We start from the raw sequence: 24,315 nt of genomic DNA, 5'->3' as shown, positions 1-24,315 counted from the left end.
TAAGTCAGAAAGGGAAAGACAAATACTGTATGCTAACACATGTATACGGAATTTAAGAAAAAATAAACTCATGAAGATCCTAGGGGTAAAACAGGAATAAAGACACAGACCTACTTGAGAATTGACTTGAGGATATGGGGAGGGGGATGGGTAAGCTGTGACAAAGCAAGAGAGAAGCATGGACATATATACAGTACCAAACGTAAGGTAGATAGATAGTGGGTAGCAGCCACATAGCACAGGGAGATCAGTTCGGTCCTTTGTGACCGCCTGGAGGGGTAGCATAGGGAGGGTGGGAGGGATGGAGACGCAAGAGGGAAGGGATATGGGAACAGATGTATATGTATAACTGATTCACTTTGTTATAAAGCAGAAACTAATAAAAAATTTCTATAAATAAATAAAAGTATTGGTTTTGAAGCCAGATTTCCTGGGTTCAAACTCCATCTTCCTCATTAACTAGAGTGATGCCTTTGGGCAAATTACCCTCGTTAGATTTCCATTTTCTCATTTATAAAGTGGAAGTAATAAAAAAAAGCTATTCATAGGGATTTCTTATATTTAAAGTAATTTATAAACTTTAACCACTTAAAAGAGTGGCTGGGGCCTCCCTGGTGGCGCAGTGGTTGAGAGTCCGCCTGCCGATGCAGGGGATACGGGTTCGTGCCCCCGTCTGGGAAGATCCCATATGCCGCGGAGTGGCTGGGCCCGTGAGCCATGGCCGCTGAGCCTGTGCATCCGGAGCCTGTGCTCCGCGACGGGAGAGGCCACAACAGTGAGAGGCCCGCGTACCGCAAAAAAAAAAAAAAAAAAAAAAAAAAAAAAAAAAGAGTGGCTGGCATCTAGTAAGCTTTTAATTCATGTTAGTTATTATTTTGTGTATGTCACTTATTTGCTAAAATAAACCTTTTAAAGAGAAATTCTTCCCCCACCCCAATTTTGAATCCTTTTAAAAACATTTGAACAAAAGAGAATAGTTTAAAATTTGTTTCAAAAATGGATGAACCTAAAAATCATTATGCTAAGTGAAAGAAGCCCGTTGTGACAGACTGCATGTTATGATTTCACTTGTATGAAATGTCTTAATGGGACAAATTTGTAGACAGAAAGCAGAACAATGGTTCCCTAAGGCCCTGGGTAAGAGCAAGAAATAACAAAATTGAGGTGATGAAAATGTTCTAAAATTGGATTATGGTGATAATAGTACAACTCCATAAATTTACTGAAATCATTGAATTGTACACTTATAAAGTTTTTAAGTTATATTTTCAGAGTTTTTACTTTAACAGAACTTTTATGTGGATGGTTAAAATCTGATTAAACTCTCATATTTGAATGTAGTCCAAAATCCAGCCACATAATGTTATGTGTGCGAAGCAGAGACTATGTTTTACGTTACCTGAGTGAAGGTTGATTTTATTAAGCCTTACTGTTCAAGAATATGCTATAGCATTTGAATTAAAAAATAAAATTGGGGAAAGGACCCTATTTAATTTTAAATAGGGTCTCTATTAAATTTTTTTCAATATATGTTTTCTTCTCTGCACAATTAAGTTTACAAAACCAACAACCTTGTCCTCCAGGGAAGAAATACTACAGCATTACTTTGAGAAAAAAAATGTTTAGGCACAGTACCCATGATATCTAAGAGAATTTAGAAAGAGCCATGAAACACAGAAGATAATTCTATCCTCTGAATACTAAAACACACACACATACCCTCACACACACACACCCAAATCCTAAAATAAAACAAATAAGAGAACAAAGGAAAATAAGCATCATATTTGTAACTTCTGTCATATAAATTGAAAAACACAATTTCTGACCATTCATTTCCATTAAGGATCCAACTTCTCTATTAGAAACAACTTTGACCTCAGGCAATCTTCCACTTGGTTTATTACACTCCTCTTTCCCATTCACTAAAATCTATTCAAATGTCTTCCCTTTCTGACATATGTTTGCAGTATGTTGATATTCACTTGGAAATAGCTGTTTTCATAGATTCTAATGATGTCTAAGCCAGCAGATGTAAGCTCACTGAGAATACAGAAAATGTGTGTGCACAGTACAAAATTCTTCCCATTAGGACTGCTGCTTAATTGGCAAGTTTGCTGTCACATAGCATGACCACTGCATTATATTTAAATCTGAATTCCGTGGAAATGTAGATATTTAAGAGCTTATTAGAATATTTGTATGGGAGTTGAAAGAAAAAAAATAGTTCATGTGTTTGACGGAAACAAATGTGACTCGATTTTAACATTATTATTTCCTTAAACTACTTGAGCAGTGTAGCAAACTGGTTAAGGGTGTCAGCTCTGGAGTTAGAAATGGATAAGAATTCTAGCTATTCATCTTGGCAAGTCATGTGATCTTAGACAAGATTCTTAACCCATCTGAGCTTTAGTTTTTCTATAGGTAAAATGGAGATAATTAAAGCATATAGCTATTAGGTTGTTTAAAGTTTAAATGAAATGATAAACATCAATCACTAAGCATAGCAACTATTAGATAGGAAGTTCTCAATGAATTATAGCTACTATAATTATCCAGTCAAGTACAAGGAAAATATTTCAGGTTTTTTTTTAATTCAATGCTATACATTACAGACTCAATAAATATTATTAAATTTAAATTTTTTCTCTTTTAAAATTTATTTCAGTTGATTTTAATGCCAGCTTGGAATAAAATATATATTTTTGAACTTATGTGCACATATTTTTGTGTCTGGCTTCAGTATCCCTTTATTCCCTCTATAGATATAACTTGCAGTCTTTCTCTTCGTCCTTTCATACTGACTCCTCTTTACTCCTTTGTGGATGTGATGGTGCTGATGGTGGTCAGGGTTTTTAGAAGCAGGAGCATCCACAACATTTCCTCATACAGTGGAAGAATCATCAGTTTTTCTCATTAGTTATGGTGAAGGACCATCTGCTGCCACAAAACTGTCATGGTCTGATCTTACTCTACTAGTCTAACCAAGCTCTCAGTGCCTACATTGATGCTCCTTTCCTGACTAGGAGTTTATATGATTAGCTAATACTCACACAGACAACAGTCAGACTTGATGGCAATTACTAGTCATCCCCTGACAGGATCATATTTCTCACCCAGCTGTTCAGACTTGGTGACCAGGTTATCCCTTGAAATTTCGAGTGACCATTGTTCCAATATGTACAATCTTAGCTGTCTTTAATATCTGTCTCTGAACTCTACAAGCACAAATCCTCAACGTTCAACCCCACACAAACACCACTACACACACTGTTAACATCTTCACTATGGTAAAAGAAGAAATAAACAAATTGAAATGGTTTAAAACGAAGGTCCTCATTTGCTTAGCCATAAAGGGGATGAAAATCCACATTATTTGCTAATATAGAGCCCATCTAAGCCAAACAGCAAGACCAAACCCCACAAGTTAATAAAAAACTTGACAGAATTTCCCAAAAGTGTTGCCTGTTATGTCTTATGATCCTAGGACAATTTCCATTATCAAAATTGTTGTGACTCCAAAGAAATCAGGAAGACTGAGAAGCCATCTTCCATGTCTATCAGAGGAGGGAATAGTCCACTTGCTGCCTCATTCTAATATTAAGAAGAATAGATAATCATCCAAGATCTTTTTTTTATTATAAATGTTTATTGGTCCTATATTGGCTAAAACTGTAGAGAGATCTAAATAAGGATTAAAACTCTATCTTAATAAAGAGAAAATAGCTAATAAATTGATCACAAGGCAGAGGGTGGGTATTGCCAAATAGAAGGTCTGTGTGAGGAATTACTGCACTCCCATTTTCTGTCAACCAGAGTGTTTCTCAAGACTCCACTTACCTTCAAGAATTTAACAATGTTTATATTCTCTATAAAACTCAATGTCAGAGAAGAATAGAGGAAAATGTTAGTGGAAAATATGTATATTGGATTTAGATCCTAAAAGTACTGTGTGTATTGGCTATGGTTACAAGATTGAGTTTTAAATACAATGATAAATTAATAGTGAGTAGATAGGTAGGTAGAGAGAGAGAGATAATTATTGCTGGAATAATAGAAATGTTTTTCTTTGCTGTAATTTTTAAATGAATCATTTTTAAAAATTTCCAAAACATATATTTGCATGTTGGTGCATGATAAAATGAGATTTATCCCAGGGATGCATAAATGGTTTAATATTTGCAAATAAATCAATGTGATACACTAGATTGACATATCTAAAAGTAAAAATCATATGATCATCTCAATAGATGCAAAAAAATCATTTGACAAAACTCAACTCCCATTTATGATAAAAATTCTCAACACAGTGGGTATAGAGGGAAAGTACCTCAGCATAATAAAGGCCATATATTGACAAGCCCACAGCTAAGATTAAATTCAACAGTGAACAGCTGAAATGATTTCCCCTAATATCAGGAACAAGGTAAGGCTGCCACTCCAGCCACTTTTATATAACATAGTATTGGAAGTCTTAGCCCCTGCAATCAGAAAAAGAAATTCAAAACATCTAAATTGAAAGGAAAAAAAATGGTCACTGTTTGCAGATGACATGATACTATACACAGAAAATCCCAAAGATATCACCAAAACACTCCTAGAAATTATCAACTAATTTGCAGAATACAAAATTAATATACAGAAGTCCATTGTATTTCTACACAATAAACACCAAATACCAGTAAGAAAAATTAAGAAAAAAAATCCCATTTACATTCATATCAAAAAGAATAAAATAATGAGAATAAATGTAACTAAAGAGGTAAAAGACCTGTATTCAGAAAACTATAAGACACCTATCAAAGAAATTGAAAATAATACAAACAGATGGAAAGAGTTGTCATGCTTATGGATTGGAAGAATTAATATTGTTAAAATGGCCATACTACCCAAGGCAATCTACAGATTCAGTGCAATCCCTACCAAAATACCAATGGTGTTTTTCAGAGAACTAGAACTAATAATCCTAAAATTTGTGTGGAAACACAAGATTTCAGGACATGAATAGTCAAGTCAATCTTGAAAAAGAACAACAACAACAACGAAAAAAAAAAACCTGGAAGCATCAAGCTCCCTGATTTCACACTTTATTACAAATTTGATGTAAACAAAAGAGTATGGTAATTTGGCATAGAGGGAACCTACCTCAGCATAACAAAGGCCATATATGACAAACCCATGGCTAACAACATACTCAACAGTGAAAAGCTGAAAGCATTTCCTCTAATATCAGGAACAAGACATGGATGTCCACTCTCACTACTTTTACTCAACATAGTTTTGGAATTCCTAGCCTTGGCAATCAGAGAAGAAAAATAAATAAAAGGAATGCAAGCTGGAAAAGAAGAAGTATAACTGTCAGTGTTGCAGATGATATAATATATATAGAAATTCCTAAAGACACTACCAGAAAAATACTAGACCTCATCAATGAATTTGGTAAAGTTGCATGGTACAAAATTAATACACAGAAATCTGTAGCATTTTTATACACTAACAATGAAAGATCAGAAAGAGAAATTAACAATCTCATTTAACATTTCACCAAAAAAATAACATATATAGGAATAACCCTACCTAAGGAGGTAAAAGACCTGTACTCCAAAAAGCATAAGACGTTGATGAAAGAAGTCAAAGATGACACAAACAAATGGAAAGATATACTGTGTTCTTGAATTGGAAGAATCAGTAGTCAAAATGACTATACTACCCAAGGCAATGTACAGATTCAATGAAATTCCTATCAAGTTAACTATGGCATTTTTCAGAGAATTAGAACAAATTTTTTTTTAATTTGTATGGAAACTCAAAACATCCCGAATAACCAAAGCAATCTTGATAAAGAAAAATGGAATTGTAAGAATCAGGCTTCCTGACTTCAGACTATACTACAAAGCTACAATAGTCAAAACAGTCACAAAAATAGACTTAGATATCAGAGGAACAGGATAGAAAGCCCAGAAGTAAAGCCAGGCACATATGATCAATTAATCTATGACAAAGGAAGCAAGAATATTTAATGGAGAAAAGACAGTCTCTTCAATCAGTGGTGTTGGGAAAACTGGACAGCTACATGTAAAAAATGAAATCAGAACATTCTGTAACACCATATACAAAAATAAATTCAAAATGGATTAAATGAATTAAAGACCTAATTTTAAGACCAGATACTATAAAACTCCTAGAGGAAAATATAGGCAGAACAATTTTTGACATAAATTGCAACAATATCTTTTTGGATCCAACTCATAGAATAATGGAAATAAAAACAAACAAACAAACAAAAACAAATGGGACCTAATTTAACTTAAAATATTTTGCACAGGAAAGAAAACCATAAACAAAATAAAAAGACAACCTAAGAATGGGGAAAAATCTTTGCCAATTATGTGACTGACAAGGGATTAATCTCCAAAATATACAATACAAACAGCTCATACAGCTCATTATCAAAAAGACAAACAATCCAATCAAAAAATAGGCAGAAGATCTTAAAAGATGTTTCTCCAAAAAAGACTTACAGATGACCTGAAGTCCCTTGAAATGATGCTCCACATCATTAATTATTAGAGAAATGCAAATCAAAACTTCAATGAGATATCACCTCACACTGGTCAGAATGACCATCATCAAAAAGTCTACAAACAAGAAATGCTGGAGACGGTGTGGAGGAAAGGGAACCCTCCTACACTGTTGGTGGGAATGTAAATTTGTGCAGCCACTATGGAAAACAGTATGGAGATTCTTCAAAAAACTACAAATAGAATTACCATATGATCCAGCAATCCCACTCCTGGGCATATATCTGGATAGAACCATGCTTCCAAAAGATACATGCACCCTAATGTTCATAGTAGCACTATTTACACTAACCAAGACATGGAAGCAACCTAAATGTCCATCGACAGATGAATGGGTAAAGAAGATGTGATATATATATATATACACACACATATATATATATGTATATGTATACATATATATCACATATTATATATATATATATATATATATATATAATGGAATATTACTCAGCCATAAAAAAGAATGAAATGAAGCCATTTACAGAAACATGGATGGACCTAGAATATCATATGATATTCAAATATCAAATGATATCATTTATATATGGAATTTAAATAAATAATATTAATACAAATACAAATGAACTTATTTACAAAACATAAATAAACTCACAGACATAGAAAATAAACTTATGGTTACCAAAGGGGAGGGGGGTGGGATAAATTAGGAGCTGGGATTAAAATATACACACTATTATATATAAAATATGTAGTATGTGTAATAGATAACCAATAAGGACCTACTGTATAGCACAGGGAACAATGCAAAATATCTTGTAATAATCTATAATGGAAAAGAATGTAAAACTATATATATATACATATATGTATAACTGAATCACTTTGCAGTACTCTTGAAACTAATGCAACTTTTTAAATCAATTATATTTCAAAAAAAAATTTAAATGCAGTATGGTAATGACCCAAAAACAGACACATAGATCAATGGAACAGAATAGAGTGTCCAGAAATGAACCTTCACTTACATGGTTATTTAATCTATGATAAAAGCAATAACAATAGATAATATGGAAGAGACAGTCTCTTCAATAAATTGTGTTGTGAAACTGAACAACTACACATAAAAGAATTAAAGAGGACTACTTTCTCATATACAAAAATAAACTCAAAATGGATTAAAGACTTAAATGTAAGAACTAAAACCATACAACTTCTAGAAGAAAACATAGGCAGTACCTTCTTTGAAATGCCTTAGCAACATTTTTTTGAATATTTCTTCTCATGCAATGGAAACAAAAGAAAAAATCAACAAATAGGATTACATCAAAGTAAAAAGATTTTGACATGATGGATCTTCACTAAACTTCTACTGTAATCATTTCATGATGTAAGTCAAATCATTATGCTGCACACCTTAAACTTATACAGTGCCATTAGTCAATTATATCTAAATACACTGGAAGAAAAATAAAATAAATTTTATTTGTAAAATGTAAGGTCCAAGAATAACCAAAAAGTTCTTTAAGAAGAAAAAAATGGAGGACAATACTGAATAGCAACAATCATTATAAAACTACAATAATTAAAATAGCATGGTATTAGAACAAGGCTAGACAAATAGAGTAGAATCCAGAAACCCTAATAGGGATATATACATATAGATATCATATGTGACAAAGATATGACTCTTGAGCAGTAGTTGAAGGTCAATCTTTTTAAAAAATTTTATTTCATATAGGAGTATAGTTGATTAGGTTTGGGTGTACAGCAAAGTGATTCAGTTATATATATACACATATCTATTCCTTTTCATATTCCTTTCCCATTTAGGTTGTTATATACTGAACAGAGTTCCCTGTGCTATACATTAGGTCCTTGTTGGTTATGTATTTTAAATATAGCAGTGTGTAGATGTCAATCCCCATTGTTCTGGGTTAATTTGCTATCCATGTTGAAAAAACTATTTTCCAATATTTCACACTACAAAGGATACTCAGTCTAGGTGGATTGCATATCCAAATGATAATGGTAAATAAGCCAATCTTTTAGAAGATATTTGTTTTTTAAAAACTCAACTTTTCAAGGTAGGCACATATTTCTTTGGCACTAATCATAAAGGGAAATTTGATAACTTGGGCAACATTAATACTAAGAACTTTCAAGACAAATTATCAATAAAAATAAAACTGAAGGTCACAGATTGAGTAAAGACATTTGCTATATATATAACTAGGAACCCTTATCCAGGATATACATTTTAAAACTCATCCAAGTTATTTTTTTAAAAAACAACAAAACCAGAAATATGAAAAAAAGACTAAACACTTCAGGAAAGAAAATTTCCATACAGTCAATGAACAGGGAACCCACATTTCCTAAAATAGTCCTGGTCTACATCTACTGGCATTGCTTCCAATTAGTGACCATTTCATTCTCAAAAGTGTTCTGATTTGGATAATAAATTATGGGATCACTCTGATCAATTTTTAAAAAATGCTCATTATTCTTCCTATCTCTGTACTCACATCTCATTGAAAAGTGACTTTGCCCTCCTCCTTTCAGTAGGAGCCATAGCCATATTAACCTATTTCTCCATCCATTCCTTTGAATTTATTTGGACTTGTGATTGTAGGTGACAATTAAAATGCAACAGAAGTTACTTAAGAGAAGTACCAGTGAAAAGTCCAAGCTAGCCCCTATAACAATGAAAGAACACATTGAGAGAGGCCCAGCTGACAGCATGAATGACCAGACAGTTCAGTGCTGCCATCTTAGATCCAGCCCCAGTTGATCTACAAGATGACTACAGCAATAGGACCAGCTCCAGGATGGAACAGCTGACTACTGGCTGCTAGTTACATAGTTCTGCTCAACTTGTGAAATTTCATGCAGCTCCAACAATTTGTCATTTTTTTCTGTATATGTTATATTTCAGTAAGGATTTATTTTTATAAATATAGTCCTGAAATCTAAATTCAAAATTCTTATAAGATCTAATCACTCAACTGTAACTATTATGTTCATTATTTTGGACAAAGTCCTCATAAAATTCAGACTAAAATTTATTTGATTTTAAGCAGCCAGAGCATTGTTTCAACTTTGCAGTCACCTTAAGCCATTTACATTTTACCTGAACACAATGACTTTTTTCCTTCTAATTCTGTTGAGAGAGTTTTCTTTTTAGACCCAAGTGTAATATATCACTGTTAATGCTCATTTGGTTACTTTTATTATGTAGGCATTACTTTAACCTCTTAAGGTACATTTAAATTTTTGTTCGTAGTCAAAAATCAATCATCACTGTTTCCAATTGCTAATCCTCTGAGTATATTATTAGTTATACCTCTTACATTTGAGTAATCTGGAAACTTCATTAAAATACTGAATAAAATGTTAGGTGATCAGTATATGTGAGTTTATTGATAAATATAAATATTTACAATGTTATGACTTGATTTATATACATATATTGATAGGAAATGAGTGGATATACAAATGCAAACATGAGAAAATTATCTTTCTCTTTGTATATTCCAATTGAGTGGCAATACAGTATAGAGATAAAGAAGTTTAGATTTAGAACCAGACTGAGGTGGTTTAAAATACCACCTGTGCTATCTCCTCACCACAGGACATCAGGCAAGTTACTTAACCTTTTTGTGCCTAGGTTAGTTCATCTGTAAAAAGTAGAAAATAATGGTACCTACTTCAAACTGTTTTTGTGAACTTTAACTATTGTAATACATATAGATCATTCAGAGAAGTGTTCTGCAGTATGGCAATTCTGCCTTTATACAGTAAATGCTCAATCAATGCTAGATAGTAGTCTTTAACTTGGTGAACTTATTCAGAGGAAAAGCAAAGCTGCTGAAACAAAGGGACTCAATAATATAGTGGCTCAAAAAACATAAAATTGAATTATCTTTTGTACAACTTTTCCAAGGTGAGTGGTCCAACCTGATCAGTGTATTCAGGGACCCAAATTATTTCCACCATGTTACTTTACCACCTCTTAGAGCCTTATTTGTGTCTGTAAAGTCGAACAAGTCACAGACATGGCCATGCTCCAGCTGACTGGAGGACAATGGTGCATGGAGGCCTGCATGTTCAAGGCCTTAAATCTCATAATTTCATATCCTCTCCATTCACATTCCATGGTCAAAAAATGTAGTTACATCACTACACCTAGCTCTAGAGGAATCTAGTAAATATAGTCTATTATTCTCTTTCTCTGGAAGAAAGGGAGAGTGAATTTGGATGGATTAAAGCAGCCTGGATCATACTTGTTATCTGCCATATAAGGTTGTTGCCCTTGAATGGTTACAATGGGTAGCATTGTTCAAAACCATAAGAACATGTCTCTATAAAAGAGTGTTTCCTAAATCACTAATATTAATGAATACTTCATATAGATGAAAGGAATGTAGCAGAGATGAAGCCCAAGGTCAAATGCAAGACTTAACATGTCTCATACCACATACCACATTAAGGAAAGAAATAGTGTTTGGGGAAGATGCATGTTTCTAGAGGTTATGCAATATTTCAATCAGGGAATGCTAATGTAAAATTCAGTTTATGGTTACTTAAGGAAAACAGGATGTGTGTTTTCAGTAAATGAAGGTATGCGAAATGGAAATATTTTGTTAAAGGAAAAAGGGTGATTTTTTCCTTAGAACTGGTTATTTCTGAATAGGAAAAAAAGGGACAAAATAATATAGCTACAGAAAGTTGCAAAATGTTTGCAGAAAAGGAATATTGGGGAAAGAATTTTGTATGTGGTCAGGACTTTCTAAGTTTGGATTCAATTTAATTAGGTAAGTGGATTTTATTGAGAAGGAAAAATGGTACCGATGAAATTAATTCCAAGTCAGGAATAGAGACGTAGATATAGAGAACAGACGTGTGGACACAGAGGGGGAAGGGGAGGGCGGGATGAATTGGGAGATTAGGTTTGACATAAATACATTATCATGTGTAAAATAGATAGCTAGTGGGAACCTGTGGTATAGCCCAGGGAGCTCAGCTCGGTGCTTTGTGATGACCTAGCTCGGTGGGATGGGAGGGTGGGAGTGAGGTCCAAGAGGGAGGGGATATATGTATACGTATACCTGATTCACTTCATTGTACAGCAGAAACTAACACAACATTGTAAAGCAATTATAATAAAAAAATGAGTAGGCTGATACAAAACTGGATTTGGTTTGTCTCTGTCATACGAGAACAAAGTTTTCCTAGAATGCTGCTTTCGGTAACAGATCTTGTGAAGTTCTGTGTCTTTAAGTGATCTGTATTTACTTTTGGGATCTTTTTTTCAACTTAGCTCAATGAATAGTTATTGTTTCACAGCAACCTATGATCCTGGGTGTTTTAAAACTTTTTGAAATTTTTGACAGACTTCCCAAATATCATATTCTAATTAAAGTTCTTTTGACCTTCAGCTAACTTTGGGATGCTTTAAAGGACCTTTGGAGCATCCCAAAGAGAGATCCTAAACTAACTGGATTCATTTGGTATGTTAAATTACATGTGATGTCTGCTGGTTTCTTCTGCCAGTGTCCTTTCTCCATTTTTTTCTCTTCTCTGCTCATTGTGCTCCCACGACGAAAAACCTAAACCCAGACAATTACAGCAGCAAACAGCTTTACTTTCTCCTCTAGCTTATGTGCTCTGGATAAAACCTTGCTTTTTAAAGGGCACAAGACTTCTATAGAAATTTAAAACTTAATGTAAAATATAGAACCTATTTCTAATAAATGTTATAATCATAAAAATGTATCTGAAATTTAAAAAAATGTCAAGGACATTAAAATAATAATTATTAATCAAAAACATTTTTGAGAATGTAAACATTTTCAAATTGAGACTTTTGGTAAAATTATCTACTTATGATAATACTTTAATAGATAAAAAGAAAAACTTGAAAGTTACTTAAGGCTTGTCACTGTTATGGTATTTCATATCAAAATATGATACAATATAAGGCTATTGTTTTTCTCTGACCTGAAATGATTCAGTGTTCTATTTTTTCTCCTTAGGAAACATCTACACATTATATACATAGTTAAGGTAATTAATTGATGTTAAACGGTATCTATTCTAAGTTGTGTTGGTGATTAAAATTAAACCTTTTTATTCAATGTGAATAAAGAAATAGGAACATGAACAGATAATAGCACAACACTAGGGAGGGTTGTGAACTGGAAGGTGAGACAGGGTATTCCCCAATTCTAATTTTCTGAAGTTAAATTAGGAACCCAAATATGTAAGATAACCTCAAAAATTTCAGTAATATTGTGACAACTGTGTATATAGGAAAATTTTGATGTGATGGTTCTTTTCCTGCAATGGTGAAATTAATTTAAGTGTGGCACTGGAAATCATGGATTTTGTAGTAAAGGAATAAAACTGCCAAGGAAGTTCCTATAGATGAGGTTAAAAGCAAAGCCATCTCTAAAGACACAGCATAGTGGCCTAGTAATAAGGTACCAAAAAAGAACCCACCCACAAATAGTACTTGCTTTATTTTAAACCCTTTCCTGTGTGGAACAAACTTTGAATGTAAATTTATATAACTGGTGACAAAACATGAAATATTTTACCCCAAAAATGAACTTTTATGATAAGGCCCATCTGCATTCCTATTTTAAATTTTCCATTGGGAATATTTAAAAACCTTCACCTTCTCTTTCCCAAATATGAAGATTATTCATGATTTATTAAACTTCATTAATAGTGAAAAAGCTGAGCTTGTGAAAACCAAACCATAACGATAATCAATTTATTTTACTAAGCAGGTAATTGACCTTGAACAAACTGATACAAAGGGCAGATATAGAGCATTCTGGTAGACAGGTTGATTTTAGTAAAGTTTTTCGGTTAAATTAGGAATCTCTAAATATCTGGACTTGGGATTTTCCAGAGAAACAGCAAAAGCAGATCAAATAGCTTCCTTTCATACTTTATAGCTTCTGGGTCCCCAAAAGTTATGAGACAATGTGGGTGATCAGCACAAATTTTTCATAAAACGTCCATCTTCAATTTGATGAAATAAAATTTATATTTTAAGGCAGTACAAGAAAAATTAAAATATAAAATTCTCTCTTTGTTCAGGCATGTTCTTTCCCTCCCTCCCTAATGTGCAATGTGTATCTGCATTACACATTAACCAGAGCTCCTCAAGGATGTTAGTGCCTGCTTGACCCTAAAGATCTTTTTTTTTCTTTTTCTGACATTAGAAATGTAACTTTTTAAAAGAATGGCGGTCTTTCCCAATTCTGTAGGGAGTCATGGTGAATTGATTCTTGCTTTGTATGTGCTTACCTGCACTATGTATTCTTGGTGACATTTATGTAAAATATCAGTACTTCATTTTGATGTGCAATCATTTGTCTCAAAAATGTATATGACTATGCTTTCAACTTCTACCAGGCAGAACAGTTATCAGCACTTCTGAGAGTCTATTTCTCAGTTTATATTCCTCAGTTTGGCTTGGAATAAAATTTTCTTTTTTCTTCTTAACTTGATTATTAACTGAATGTTCATAGACACATTACAATTTAGAGAATTAGGGGATGCACCACTCTTGGTCAAAGAACTCTTAGTAGAGAAAATATATTAGGATTCACTTCTATCTCCCTTTTTTCTGTGCTGCTCTTCTGTATATGGCATCCCTTTCCTGGAAACTTAGTGAAATATTATGCAGTGGAACAATTATGTAATGGAAAACTATTTACTACAGTAACCTAGTTCTATTAGGACAGAAATATCCTAAAATTAGATTTCAGATATATCTATGTCCGTTTTTGAAATTATGCATTAATCAATCTTTTAAAGTGTTACTTACTTTTTAAGTGATGTTTACAAATCTGCTAGCCAAATAAATAAGCGATTTCCTAAGAGGCAAATCTGCCAACAATTTAAGTAAGCTAATTATCATACTTTAATGTATGAGTAAATGCTTCACTAAAAGGCATTTTCTGAACCTAAAAAGATTGCTGTAGGAAAGTTTATTATTAAAAAAAGAGAGAAAAATCAGATGTTACTGCTTAGTTAATTGATAAAAATTCAAATACATTTAAATAACAGATTTTTATATAAGGCTTTTTAACAAAAGAAGTATAATGCATTAATTTAAACAATTAATCTCTAAAATCAAATAATGATTTAACAATTTAACAATCTTATGGCACATTACTTCTGAAATGCTCAGAACACGAAATGAAATGCTATTTATGTCACATAAATTACATATATATATAATATAAAAATACATATGCATCTATTAAAAATGTTTGACCTACAAAAAGTATATAACTCAGGAGAAAGGGGAGGTATCGATGTTTTGCATAATCTGTTTTGGGACACAACATTGTACATAACATTGCAGCAACAAAATGCATAATTTCTATATCAAGTACTTACCTTCTGTGAAGCATTTTATTCAGAATAATCACCCTAGTCATTGAAGTAGCACTCCCAGGGACACACATAAGTATATTTCCCAAACATGGAAGCATTTTTTGATCCTGGTTTAAAACAATTAAGCAGCCATGAAAAATGTGAGAAAGCAAAGACTTGGAAATAGTGGCTTGCCTTTGAGCCATGTGATCTTGGACAAGAATATAACTCTCCTGAGCCAAAATTCCCTCATTTGTAGAAATAGAATAATAATAATAATGATATTTGTGTGAAATAAGGATCCAGTTGTCTATCATTAAGAATGTCCATTGGGTATGTAGTGCCCCAAATTTTTAGTTACTCGTAATATTATCAAGATATAAACAGAATCCAGACACAAATTCTACATTATTTTCTTTCATTCTTAAAGTCACACACTACACACTCAAGTGCTTTATAAAGTTTCAATGTACTAAATGATAAGTGTTTATAAACCACTTTTTAGGTTTATTAACTAGTCGTGAAAGACAAAAACACTCATTTTTTCTGCTGCAATAAAAATGGTTGAAAGGACATACTGAAAATATAATACTTTCTTTTCTCTGCCAAGAATGTTGGAAATTTCATAGAAAACATTACTAAAGGTGTGAAAAACAGGTATTAAGAAAAACATGCAGTGTGAAGTTTTGATATACAATTAGATTAACTTAGAGCCTTTGTAACATCTCTTTGCTTATTATATTTACTAGACTCCAAATCAACAATAATAAGAAGAATAAATTTTGTGTGTTTTTGAGCCTGCCAAGTGTATCAGGTCAAATGACATGGACCAAGTAGTATGTACACAAGTTTCAGAACAGCATTTCTGAAAAACATAAAAAGCAAGGGAAGTAGCAGGCACAGAGTTTCCCCATTGCTCATTTTGCTCTGTGGCAATGAAATGAGCTCTAACAAAGCTGGATGTCATATTTTGGAAGAAGGATCCTAGTCTTTGGACTATGAAATTTATAAAATCCATGATTAGAGAAACACCTGGCCCTTCTTTGGCAATGATCAGGGACTGGTATCCATCACATATTTGTTGCTGTGACCAGTGAGACCATTGGCTTTTTTTGCCACTTCAGCATTCTTAGTTGGGATACATCCACTCCTCTGGTGGTGTAATTTGAGACTGGGTTCCAAATTTTCTGGATCAAGCTGTGTCCCAGTGATTTCAAGCCTTGATGCACCACCTCACCATTCAATCAAGACTGATTATTCCTTAATTTAAAGGAAAATGTTTTCTGGTAAAACTTTTATTTTCTCCATTGATGGATCATCTCCTTTAACTGAAACAAGAATGGTGAGAGACTTAGCACCAATAGAAAATTTTAATTTCAAACTCTGCTACACAATCACTTGAAAATGAATGGCGTAGATATTGTGTTATCTATAAATACATTATGAATTTTTTTCTTAGGAACATTTTATTTTAAAAATTTAAAGTTGAAATAACATTACAGTAAACACCTATATACCCATCACCTACATTTTATCACTGACAAATTTTATGGTAGCTTTATTGAGATAGAATTCACATGGCATACAAGTTACCTGTTTAAAGTATACAATTTGGTGCTTTCTAGTATATTCACAGAGTTGTGCAACCAATACCACAAATGATTTTAAAATATTCCAAAATGGTCTCTGGTGGGGATTGCCAACTTATTTTTAATACAATTTAACACACAGGAGAATTGTAGCAAATATTTCTAATAAGAAAAATACGGATTAAAAGGGGTGTTTTGGTACCACACAAAGATTTTTTAATTATCTGTGGCAAACGCTTATAGGCTATGGTTACATATTTTTCTTTTTCAAAGAAAAAATGTTCAAAAATTTTTAGCTTTTTTCATTAAAAACAGTGTTGAAAATAGTATGGTACTTGGTTGTTTCAGAAAACTAAAAAAACAACTATGTAAATAGTACTTTTAAATAACTATTACTTTTAAAATATATATGAGCATATCGCTATGCTTTGGAAAACATGTTGGAAAAGAACATCTTTAAAATATTTATATTTGCATAATTTTTGATGGAGAAAAATAAACCTATAAAATTTCTCAAGTGTACATTTCAAACAAACTTTTTAAAAAATCTTCAATACACAAAAATTAACTCAAAATGGTGTATAAACCTAATTATGCAAATAACATAAAATTTCCATAATAAAATACAGGAGCAAATCTTTGTGACTTTAAATTTTGCAATAATTTATTAGAGATAGCAGCAAAACACAAGCTATCAAAAATATCAAGATACTTCTTTCAGATTAGAAGTTTTTTTTTTTTTCTCAAAAGGCACAGTTAAGAACATGAAAAGACAAATTACAGACTGCGAGCAAATATTTGCAAATCACATATTTTTAAAAACTTGTATCCAGAATACTGCTCAATTAGAAGACAATAACCCAATTTTTTAAACTGGCAAAATACTTGAATAGATATTGTATAAAAAAGATATATGCAAATAGCTAATAAGTACATGAAAACATACTCTACATCATTAGTCATATGATAAATACAAATTGAAAGTGTAACAAGTTACCACAAAATGACTATTATCAAAAATCTAATAATACCAAATGCTATGAAGACTATAGAGAAATGAACACTTCCCCTGCTGGTCAGACTAGGGAATGGCATATCCACTTATTTAAAAAAAATTATTTTATATTGAAATATACTTTGTTTACAATGTTATATTAGTTTCAGGCATGCAGCAAAGTAATTCAGTTATACATATGCACGTATCTATTCTTTTTCAGAGTCTTTTCCCATATAGGTTATTATAGAGTATTGAGTAGAGTTCCCTGTGCTGTACATTAGGTCCCTGTTGATTATCTATTTTATAGATAGTAGGGTGTATATGTTAATCCCAACCTCCTAATTTATCCCTGCCCCCCAACCTTTCCCCTTTGGTAACCATAGGTTTGATTTCTAAGTCTGCAAGTGTGTTTCAGTTTTGTAAATAAATTCATTTGTAATAGTTTTTGGATTCCACATATAAGTGATACCATATGACACTTATCTTTCTCTGTCAAGTGTACTTCACTTAGTATGATAATCTCTAGCTCCATTCATGTTGCTGCAAATGGCATTATTTCATTCTTTTTTATGGCTGAGTAATATTCCACTGTATATATGTACAACATCTCTTTTATCCATTCATCTGTCAATAGACATTTAGAATGATTCCATGTCTTAGCTATTGTAAATAGTGTTGCTATGAACACTGGGATGCATATATCTCTTTGAAGTATGGTTTTCTCCAGATATATGCCCAGGAGTGGGATTGCTGAATTATATGGTAACTCTATTTTTAATTTTTTGATGAATCTCTGTACTGTTCTCCATAGTGGCTGCACTAATTTACATTCCCACCAATAATGTAGGAGGATTTCCTTTTCTCCACACCCTCTTCAGTATTTATTGTTTGTAGACTTTTTGATAACAGCCATTCTGACTAGTGTGAAGTGATATCTCATTGTAGCTTTGATTTGCATTTCTCTAATAATTAGTGATGTTGAGCATATTTTCATGTGCTTTTTAGCCACCTGTATGTCTTCTATGGAGAAATGTCTACTTAGATCTTCTGCCCATTTTTTGACTGAATTATTTGCTTTTTTGATATTGAGCTGCATGAGCTGTTGGTATATTTTAGAGATTAATCCTTTGTCAGTTGCATTGTTCACAAGTATTTTCTCCCATTCTGTGGGCTGTCTTTTTGTTTTGTTTATGGTTTCCTTTGTTGTGCAAAAGTTTGTAAGTTTAATTAGGTCTCATTTGTTTACTTTTGTTTTTATTTTCTTTACTCTAGGAGGTGGATCCAAAAAGATATTGATGCAATTTATGTCAAAGAGTGTTCTGCCTATGTTTTCCTCTAAGAGTTTGATAGTATCTAATCTTACATTTAGGTCTTTAATCCATTTTGAGTTTATTTTTTTGTATGGTGTCAGGGAATGTACTAATTTCATTCTTTTACATGTAGTTGTCCAGTTTTCCCAGCACCATTAATTGAAGAAACCGTCTTTTCTCCATTTTATATTCTTCTTCATTTGTTGTAGATTAATTGACCATACATGCCTGGGTTTATTTCTGGACTTTCTATCTTGTTCAATTTATCTATAAGTCTGTATTTGTGACAGTACAATACTTTATTAGTGTAGCTTTGTAGTATAGTTTGAAGTCAGGAAGCCTGATTCCTCCAGCTCCTTTTTTCTTTCTCAAGGTTTCTTTGGCTATACAGGGCCTCTTGTGTTTCCATACAAATTGTAGTGTTTTTTTTTTGTTGTTGTTGTTCTAATTCTGTGAAAAATGTCATCAGTAATTTGATAGGGATTGCATTGAACCTGTAGATTGCTTTGTGTAGTATAGTCATTTTGACAATATTGATTCTGCAAATCCAAGAACATGGTATACCTTTCTGTTTGTGTCATCTTTGATTTCTTTTATCAACATCTTATAGTTTTTGGAGTACAGGTCTTTTGATGCCTTAGGTAGGTTTATTCTTAGGTAGTTTATACTTTTGCTGCAATAGTAATGGGATTGTTTCTTTGATTTCTATTTCTGATTGTTCATTGTTAGTGCATAAGAATGCAAGAAATTTTGGTGTATTAATTTTGTATCCTGCAACTTTACCAATTCTTTGATGAGCTCTAGTAGTTTTCTGGTAGCATCTTTAGGATTTTCTATATATAGTATCATGTCATCTGCAAACAGTGACAGTTTTACTTCTTTTCTAATTTAGATTCCTTTCATTTCTTTTTCTTCTCTGATCTAACTTAACATAACAAAAACCATATATGACAAACCCACAGCTAACATTGTACTCATTGGTAAAAAGGTGAAATCATTTCCTCTAAGATCTGGAACAAGATGAGGATTTGCACTCTTGCCACTTCTATTCAACATAGTTTTGGAAGTCCTAGCCAACATATATCTACTTTTGAAAATAGTTTGGCAGCTTCTTAAAAAGTTAAACATAAAGCAACTATGATCCAGCAACTTCCATCCATTCTTGGTATCTATTCAATAAAAATAAAAATACATGTCTACCCAAAGACTGGTATGCAAATATTCATAGAAAAATCTTTATAACAGGTAAAACTGGAAAAATCTAAATTTCTATCAACTTATGAATAAACACAATGTGGTGTGTCCATATATATTACATTATAAATGCATTTCAAAAACATTACACTACACCTGAAACACAAAAAAAGTCATAGTGTGTGATTCTATTCATGTGAAATTTCCAGAAAAATGAAATCAATAGAGACAGAAAGCTGACCAGTTGTTTACTAAGGTTGTGGGTGAGAGCACGACTCAATTGTAATCAGAGATGAGGAGACTATCTAGCAAGAGGCAAATGTTTTTATAACCAAATTAGATGATGTTTACAACTTGAAAATTTTACCAAAAAAATTGTTGAATTTATTTACTTATAATTGGGGGATTTTATGTTGTGTAATTCATATATTAATCTAAGATAGAAAACTAAACTAACCATTAAAAAGCAGATAGAGGAAATAAAATAGAATAATTAAGATATTTAATTTACCCCAAATAATATAGAAAAAGAGAAATAGTTTGTAAGGATAAGGCTAGTAAAAGAAAAAGAAAAAAAAATTACAAGATGCAAAATTTAAATCTCACAATTATATTAAAAGTAAAAGACTAAATAATTCCACTTAAAAGATATAGGCTATCATAATAATAAAAGAAACTGCACAGTAATATGTTATCTAAAAAAAATTTTAATTTAAACAAATTACAAGTGAAAGATGGAAAAATATACCTTGTACACCATATGAGAAAGGTGGTGTGACTATATAGATATCAGGAAAAAAGAAATGTTAGGAAGAATATTACACAATAATGAAATGACCAATTTAATATAAATATATAGCAATCTTAAATGAATAGGTTATAAATAACATACCTTCAAATACATGAAGAAAATTTGACAGAAATAGAGTGAGAAATATAAAAATCTAAAATAATTGTTGGAGATTGAAGAACATATTCTTAGTAATTGACAGAACAAGTAAAAACCAAAAAAAAAAAAACAATGAGGATATAAAAGATCTGATCAACACTTTTGACGAACACTTTTAATCTTACTGACAGAAGAGTATACCCCATGCTACAGAATACACATTATTTTCACATAAAATGTTTACCAAGATAGGCCATAAGCTTGGCCATAAAATAAGTCTTAATGTATTTCAAATGATTGAAATCTTACATAGTATGTTGTGCAACAGAATTGGAATTAAAATTTAAATTAATAACAAGATATCTAGAAAAGTTCAAGGTATTTAAAAATTAAACATCAGACTTCTAAATAATTCATGTCTAAGAAGAAATCATAATGAAAATTAAAAATCAAATGACAATGAACATTCATAATTTGTGAAGCACATCTATGCTTAAAAGAAAACGTATGGCTTTAAATAATTATATTAGAAAACAAGAAAGAATGAAAATCTAATTTTTCACCTTAGAATTTAGGTAAAATAAAGCATCAGAAATGAAAAAGAGATATACTACAACTGCTTCAAACATTAATAGAATAATATAGGAATATTATGACCAACATGCAACAAATTCAGCCACTTAAATTACAGAGACACGTCTTAACAAATGCAACTTGCTAAAAGTGATACAAGAAGAGCTAAAATTTTGAACAGCCTTATGAAATTGATTTATGAAATTTATGAAATTGATGTAGTCCCTACAAATAAAATACATGTTCCAAATAGTTTCACAGGTGAATTTTGTCAAAAAACTATAGGAAAAAATAATACCAATTTTATATACTTTTAGCAAATAGAAGAGCAGGAAACATTCCTCAACTGATTTCATGAGGACAGCAAAAACCTGAAGAGAAAAATTTGAAAGACATTGAAAGAAAATAAAACTGCATATATCCTTCATAAATATAAGCACAGATGTTTGCAAATTGAATACTGAAATATATAAAAAGAATAAGGTCCACAACTAAGTGGATTTTTGCCCAGAAGTTACCACAAGTTGAAAACTTCTATTCTTTAAAAGAAATCATTAAAAAAACTAAAAACAAGTGAAAGTGACAAAATATTTGCTACTATCTGACAAAGACCTTGTATCCAGAATATATAAATATCTTTTACAAGTCAACAATAAAAAGACAAAAATAAAAACACAGTCTAAAACGAGTAAAAAATATATGGATAAAAGACTTGAACACACACATAAGAAGTTAGATATCTTGATTCTTAGAAGTATCAACTTAAGTGAGTAAGATCAATATGGACATGTTACATGTGCTCTCTCTTCTTGCTCTATTTCATATACAGGATCTGGATGTATAAATATTAGAATACAAAAGAAAATTTTTCTCAAAAGGCTTGATATCTGCTGGCCTAAGTGTTATCAGATACAAAATATTAATCTCAGAATTCATATGTGGAATCTAAAAAAGGGGGTACAAATGAACTTACAAAACAGAAGTAGAGTCATGAATGTAGAAAACAAACTTACAGTCACCAGCGGATAAGGGGGGCAGGGATAAACTGGGAGATTGGGATTGACATATACAAACCACTATATATAAAATAGATAACTAATAAGAACTTGCTGTATAACACAGGGAACTCTACTCAGACTACTGAGTAGAGTTCCTATACAGGAAAATAACCTAAAAAAAAAAAAGTGTACACATGTATATGTATAACTGATTCACTTTGCTGTACACCTGAAAGTAACACAACATTGTAAATCAATTATACTCCAAAAATTTTTTTCTTAAATCATACAATGAATGTACTCATATGCAGTGTGTGTATGTAAATATATCTGTGCATTTGTGCATGTAAAAACCTTTACCATATTAAACAAAAATTGTGCATGCATGTGTGTGTTGGGGTAATAGTTTTATTTTAGACAACTTCCAATGAATGTATTAAAACATTGCATTTTAATATTAATATTAATCAAGTTAAGTTTGGAATATAAAAATATTTTCTAATTTATGAATGTAATAAATGATGGTTGGGTCCTCAATTGAGATTAAAACAAAAATAAGAAAAAAAGTAAAGTTATTGAAGGCAATATACATGTCAGAATTTTTACATACAATATTTAATTTAGTACATTTGCTGCCTTACATTTCTACTTCAAAATATACCCAAGGACTATTTATTCACCCTTTCTGTGGAAAAGCATGTTGTGAATATAGTCAAGATATGTTAATGGGAATAGAGGATGTGGTGGTCAAGGGTTTGGGAAATTCAGAGTCTCCTGCTTTCAGGAATCTACATATGCACAGTAAAATTCTGAAATGAAAAGCAATACCAATCTCCTTTCTTAAGGGTAAGTGCAATGTAGGATGGATCTCCCATTCATATTTTTCTTAGAGATGGTTATAAAGAGTGGTTATTGCAAATCAAGTATTTGAATATCCTGGGTTAAATATAGTTGGTTTTTTTCTTAATTCACATAGGACCCAAACTGAATCATTTGAAGTTAACCATCTTTTACAACACTTGTGATAATTTTCTTACAAAGATTTTGAGACTCCTCTGTTCATTAAAAAAAAATAAAAATAAAAGGCAAAAACCTAATTAGTCAGTAAAGAATCAAAAAGAGCAAAAAGATAAGAGAAAAAAATATGGGGTAGGTAACTTGAAAGTAAAATAATTGAATTTTCAATATGCTTTAGTTTTAATTAATTTTAGAAGCTATTAAGACTACATAGTCACAAGAATTTTCAGGCATTTAGATTATTACTTGTTATTTTAATTTTAATGAAATTCTATCACAAATTACCTGAGTGACTAGAAGAGACACTTCAAATGAAATACAATTAAGGTGCAGCTAAATAGGAAAATGTTTAATCTATAGAACCCTAAGTAAAAATTAGAAAAGTGTTATGCTTTCTGCTCTTTTGATTCTAGAAATGCTCCCTCTTTAGAAATTAGGGGAGTATTTCCTTTTTTTATAGCCCAAGAATTTTTAAGCTAATTTTTAAATCTTCTTATAAGACTACATGATATTTTATTAAGTTTTATAGATTTGTATAATATTTACTGCATGTCAGCCACTCAACAACAGTTTTAATTGCTATAATTTAACTAGACTTAAAGATACTTGTGTGCAAGTCTGTATTGTTCACCATTGTACACACATCATATGGGACAGTGGCTGGAACAAAATAAATGTTTAAAGATACTGGTTAATAAATGTATTAATGAAGATAGATATTGAATACATACTGACACCCACTTTGGAAAGAATGGCTTAAGCAAATGGCATTATACTAAAATAGCATTCTCCCATCACTGTATTTT

The sequence above is a fragment of the Mesoplodon mirus genome (genome assembly GCF_964341445.2).
Source record: "Mesoplodon mirus genome assembly, chromosome: 7".
Classification (NCBI taxonomy): Eukaryota; Metazoa; Chordata; class Mammalia; order Artiodactyla; family Ziphiidae; genus Mesoplodon; species Mesoplodon mirus.
The sequence above is the reverse complement of the archived record's forward strand: the minus strand, read 5'-3'. Positions refer to the sequence as shown.